The sequence below is a fragment of the Musca domestica genome, unplaced genomic scaffold, assembly GCF_030504385.1.
Source record: "Musca domestica strain aabys unplaced genomic scaffold, Musca_domestica.polishedcontigs.V.1.1 56, whole genome shotgun sequence".
Lineage (NCBI taxonomy): Eukaryota > Metazoa > Arthropoda > Insecta > Diptera > Muscidae > Musca > Musca domestica.
In genome coordinates, this window is record NW_026712356.1 from 2,666,143 (window position 1) to 2,672,624 (window position 6,482).

The window sequence follows — 6,482 nt, forward strand, 5'->3', positions numbered from 1 at the left end:
GCATTATTTGCCGATATAGCAGCAATCTAACTTCGGGAGTTAACCTACCCTGGATCTTCATCAGTCCTTGATAGCTGAAAAATACCTTCCTCGCTCTATCCAGGATACAATCTATATGCCCATTGAAGTCGAGATTCCTTTGAAAAATGACCCCAAAGTTTTTTTTTATTCTATGCTTTATTTTCACAGTATAAGGTCCAACCTTCACGACCGTGTGAAAATTGGATGAATATATTGTTTTTTCCCGGTAAATATATTTGCCGAGCATTTGTCCCCATACGGCAAAGTACTTATATAGGATCGCAAGATAACTGTTCAGATGTGTCTCTGCTATACGAGGCAGCGGACCGTATATGCCACAAGCGCATCGTCGGCATATGATAATGTTAACCTTTCATGTGAAGGTGCAGGCATGTCACTGACATAGATGTTAAGCAACATCGGCCCTAGGAGGGAGCCCTGGGGCACGCCAGTTAGTACAGGTCTGCGACTAGATAGTCGCTCACCTACCCGTTCCTATAATACCTATCATATAGAAAGCTACCTACTAATCTTACAGTATAATGATCAAATCCAAACCAAATATTTTAAACAATGATCCTCGATCCCATACGGTACTAAAGGCCTTAGAAAAATCAAATCCAACTGCAATAGTGTCGTGCCTTTTGTGAAGACCTGAAGCCACATAGAATGAGAAAACAGTTAGGGCATGGAGAGAGAATAGGCCTGCCCTAAACCCGAACTGTTTGTCCTTTAACACCCTTTTATTCTCTACGAGTTTATTTCTTTCCAAAATGAAAAACTCGAAGAGTTTACCGATGAAAGTGATATAGCTGCTACATTGTCCTGGAGGTGAACCTCTCTAATATATGGGAACCAACATAGCTTCTTTCCATGCCCTGGGAAAGTAGCCCAGGTTTAGACAGTGATTAAATAGTTCTGCCGGGAACGTGAAAATAACCTCTCCACCTTTTTTAAGGCGGTATCGGGTATTCTGTCCAAACCGCAGGATTTACGTGCTGGTCTACGGGCGATTGCCCTACCCACACAATCAGTAAGTTAAAACCAGTATTATATCCAAATATTATTTTGTAGTTATTTATTTGAATTAAAAATCCTTACCTTTAAAAATCTAACTGAAGGTAACCGTACCATTTTCTACCTATTTTCAGTTTATAATGATTGTTAACTAAAACACTATTTAAAAGCAAAACAAAATTAATTTCAACAAGTAAGCAAAGGCTATGGTCGTGCGGGGCCGACTATGTTATACCCTACAACACTACAATATGTTAGAAGCCTTCTTATGTCCAAATCCATATTGGAAGATTTCGCTTTTGAAACAAGGATGTTGACTAGAGACATTTGCTCAATATTTCTGCACTTCGTCGGGCTGTTAGTTGTTGTAGTCCATTTTACGGCTAAATATAATCCAATGGTCATCCAAAATGCTAGAATTCTTCCCTGTCCTTAACTCTCGTCACAGGCGTGTCGATTGGCTTCAATTGTGTGATCGGAAAAACATTTCTGTTTTTGGTTAATTTGAACCCCTAAATATTTTGCAATCATCTCCAAAAGCAAGAAGTCCCTCTGTATCTCCAAATTTAGACTCATCTATATGATTTGCTTGTCTACGATATTTGGCAATATTCGTCAACGAAATCAGCATAAAAAAGCCAGAAGTTCGCCTTTTGTGTATTTCAGATATCGCCTGTAAGTAATGCTGGTATTTTTTCACACAAAGTTAGTGGTACCCGCTGTCCTAACTCGAACTTTATGCGAGATTTCGTGTCCTTAGATTTCTATTTGTGACCTTTATAACGACTGCAAAATCAGGAAAATTTTTAGTTGTTGGTCCATTTCAACCTAATATATTGCGGACATCTTTGAAAACAGTAGGCCTAGCCCTTCTGAGCCCAACCCTACTCTTGTGAAAAGGTTCGTGAGGATCGGACGATATTTGCAATACTTATATAATATCCCCAACCTGTGTTGTAGGGAGAAAAAATATTACAAAATATTTTAAGTCAAATTGAAAAAATCTCATGAGATAAAAAATATGAAAAAATAAAAATATGTCACAAAATATTACAAAATCTATATTAACATCATTATTGGCAGATTTTTTAGATTTTATACTTTTATGTCAAGAGGGCATTCTGAATTGACAAAATTGTCAAAATCGGTCCAGCCATTCTTGAGATATAAGTATTCTAACTAACATCCCCTTCTTCCATTCCCCCATTGTATATATTTCGCTATATATAACCGATATATTTACTATCGACATCTACCTAACGGTCAGAATTGACCTGTTCGTCTATTTGTGATTTCATCGGTATTAAAAATATTCGCGGTTTAATGGAAAATTTTACTTTTATTTAGAAAAAATGTTGTGGCCTATTTCACCCACTAAATATTACCCGATGACCACCAAAATTGCAAGGCTTTTGCCCAACCTGAAGCTGTAGCCCCATGCTAACTTCCGCTTCGATTGGTCCAAAAGTGCGTCCTGTAGAGCAACTGCAAAATCAGGAAATTTTTCAGTTTTGGTTTATTTTTTTGTCTACCCCTAAATATTATGCGATCACCTCCAAAAGAAATAGGGTTCTATTCTGGCTCTAACCCGACCTCTATTCTAAATTTCGTGAAGATCGGGCCATAATTGCGACCTGTAGAGTGATTACAAATTAACATGGACAGACGGACAGACGGACGGACGGACATACATAGGTAGATCGACTCAGCTCGGCGGAATAGGAAGATCCATTTATACTTTCCTATGTGGGAAACCAATATTTCGAGGTGTTACAAAATTTTTGGCCCAAACCATTATTATCGCACATACACATGTCATTGCTTCCCAATGAGATTATGTATCTATGCAATAATTACAATTGTTCAATTTGACAAAAAGAAAAATAAACAACAACAAACTAACTAAAACAATAACTCAACTAAAAACCGATTATATTTCCTTTGAAATGCAAACAAAGCCCCCCAGAATAAATTTACCATGAAATGAGATTTGACAAAGTAAATACCGATTATGACACACACCCACATATACATGAACTATACCCACCCATAAATCTCTTGGCAATTTTTCAAACATTCCATACCAGCGTTATTTCCTTTTTTGAAGGGTTTCTTCAAGTATTTAACGATTTGACAGCCGAACCGAAAAAGGAAAACTTTGTTCGCTTTTTGCTTTATTGTTTCGGCTGTTAGTCGTTGTGTGTGTGCGGGCATGGAAACCTGTTACATGCTGGCAAAATCTGTTAATTAAATTGAAAAACCAATTAAAACTTCATTTTTTTTCTTCCCCTTGCCAAACTTCTGTTCGCCGAAGCCCAACAACATATGTTTGTAGGTATGTACTTCATTCATATCGATAAGGTCGGAATGAAGGAAAAAATTGGTATTTTCCTTCTTCATCTGTTTTTAGTGATTATGCTGTCAACGTGGTTCGTACTTGCCGGCGCGCGACATTCATTGTGCAGCTGTGTAAACGAAGTACAGGTGCTGAAAAGAGCAACAAAAAGTCCTTTATTGTCATCACTGTAGCTGTGTGGCTGGCATTGGTGAAAATATTGCAAAAAGTTTTCAACCAAAAAAATTAAACAAACGTTCAAAATGTCCGTGAAAAATTTTTCAGGGTTGTAGTTGTTGAGGGGGGCGGGGGAGGGTGTATTATTGTAATCATAAGAGCGTTTATAGCCTATTCGAAGATATGCAATGTATGATGCGGACGGGTGAGAAAAATTGATTTTTTGGAACTTTGACCTATTGTACGAAGATCACTTTACCTTCAAATGGAAGATAAGACGGAATTTTGGGACTAAACGAGTACAGAGAGTACTAAAAGATAAATCTGGAAATTTATATAAGGGATGTTAATAAAATATAGGGTTGATTTGTAGATTGCATTGCAAAAATGCTATTAAATCACCTTTTATTTATGACGTTATGAAATTCGGTATTAGGTTCTTTGTTGGTATCTATTAAGGATTTGATCTTCGAAATTCCTACTTTGGAGCAAAAGTACAAAATAGTAATAAACTAGCTGGCCCGGTCCGCACTGTCGGCCCGTGGTTTAAGTCTTTAATTTTTAAATTATAAAAAATAAAAATTTACAGATGCCACAATTTTCATTTAAAACTAGCTGGGCCGGTCCGCGTTGTCGGTCCGTGCTTTTAGTCTTAAAGGCATATTTTTAAAGCATAATAAATCACAGATCTGACTTATGTAAGCGGCACAATTTTTATTATAAGTAATGACTCCAAAATAATTTCTAAATAGAAATGAATATTCATGGCAAAAAATATAATAGATATATAATAGATAGAATACCCTTCACCATTTGGAACGTATTTGGAAATTTTCAAAAAATAAAATCCTTAAAAAATTCTGTTTACCATATTCAAATTCGAAAACTTGAAACAAACGGTGAATAATGTTGCTAAAATCATCAAAATATCGTATATAGGGAGGTACCGTTATATCGGAGCTGTGCGAAGACCTGGACCTGCATAGACAATTTTCTGTCAAAGGCTGTAGCATCCATTACGAACTTCAAATACCACACCTCAAACAATTTCGGTGGGTATTGTACCTAAAATCGTCAAAATACAGAATATAGGAAGGTACTGTTATATGTTACATTTCAATTCGTTCGAAAGATAGCGTGATTAAAACCGACAGACAGACGGACATCATCAAATCGACTTAGAATTTTACGCTGATCAAGAATATATACACTTTGTTGGGTCTGACATGAGTATTTCGAGGAGTTACAAACGGAATGACAAAGTTAATATACCCTCCATAGTATGGTGGAGGTTATAAAAACCTATATGATAAGGAATATCTATAATAGCCCATGTGAAAACTTATCTCAATTTTTGGTATTGTAAAGAGCTTAGCAACATTTTCCATTCAAATGAGCTGTAATTTAGAATTTGTATTTCCAACGTTAAGAATATCGTTCCGCATGGTATTTAGTTTCGTTCACCTCATAATTGAGGGCAGAATGATTTCAGTCAAAGATAATTACTTTTTTACACCCATTACCGTAAGATGGGAATTAATTTTTTTTGTCATTTCAATTATGCACTGGAGACCCCTATAAAGTCCATATGTTTCATCATAGTATAATTCAATGACGATTTAGCAATGTTCGGTCCCGTGCTACTTTTTAATATTCCTAATTCCTAATTTCCTAATTCCATGTTTCTGCCGCAATTTCCGATTGAATGAATCCCAGTTTGACATTTCGGAATTTATTTTATATAGACGTACATTCGAAATCTACGTTCCAAACCAATCTTCTCTGGGGGGTTACAAATTCAATAGAATACAAATTTTTCTTTTTTGACCACACATTTGATTAGGTAAGTGGACTTAGGGGTATACTAATGTGGGGACTATACTTAAATAAATGCCTATGTGGATATAATTATCTTAACCGTCTGTGGAAATCACTCTAGCTTCCGAACGAAATGTAAATGGTTCATACAACTTTACTCAATATACATTTGTCTGCAGGACTTTTGGTATTTAAAATGGCTCATGTAGGTCCACGTTTTGGTATAGCCCTCATATAATGGTACCTCCCTATTTTCCATATTTTGCTGATTCAATTATTCACTGGAAATGTTTCAAATTTGGTATTTATTGACAGAAAATTGTCGGTGTAGGTCCACGTTTTCGTCCCCCATATAACGGTACCTCTCTATATCCTAAAGGGTGTTTTTTAGGCCCGATAGAACTTGAAACTATAAAAAATAACACAACAATTTAAATTCTAATCAAAATTTTCTTTATTCTGAAGATCAATGCGTGACATTAACATTTGAAATGATTTCGGGCATATGGGCACCGCGGCTGTTCTTGACGAAGTGCATTCTGGACGTCCAATTTTTGGCCACTTTTTCGAGCACTGCTGGCCGTATGTCACGAATAACACGAACAATGCTGGCCTCAAAGGCGTCAATTGTTGCTGGTTTATCAGCATAAACCAGTTACATTACGTAGCCCCACAGTAAATAATCGAGAGGTGTCAAATCGCACGCCCTTGGAGGCCAATTGACAGGTCCACTTCTCGAAATCAACTTATCGCCAAATTTTGATGTCAATAAGTCGATGGTTGCGTTCGCTGTATGGCACGTAGCGCCATCCTGTTGAAACCACATCTCCTCCGGATCAATGTCATCCATATTTTTAAACAAAAAATCATTGATCATGGTGCGGTAACGATCTTCATTGACCGTAACGCGAGCTCCGGTCTCATTTTTGATGAAATAAGGTCCGATGATGCCACCAGCGTGAAAACCGCACCGTACGGTGCATTTTTCTGGATGTAATTCCATATGCGGCAATTTTGCTTATTAACAAACCCGTTAAGCCAAAAATTCGCCTCATTGCTGAACACAATTTTGCGATAAATGATTCATGATAATTTGTCAGAGTATACTCAAACA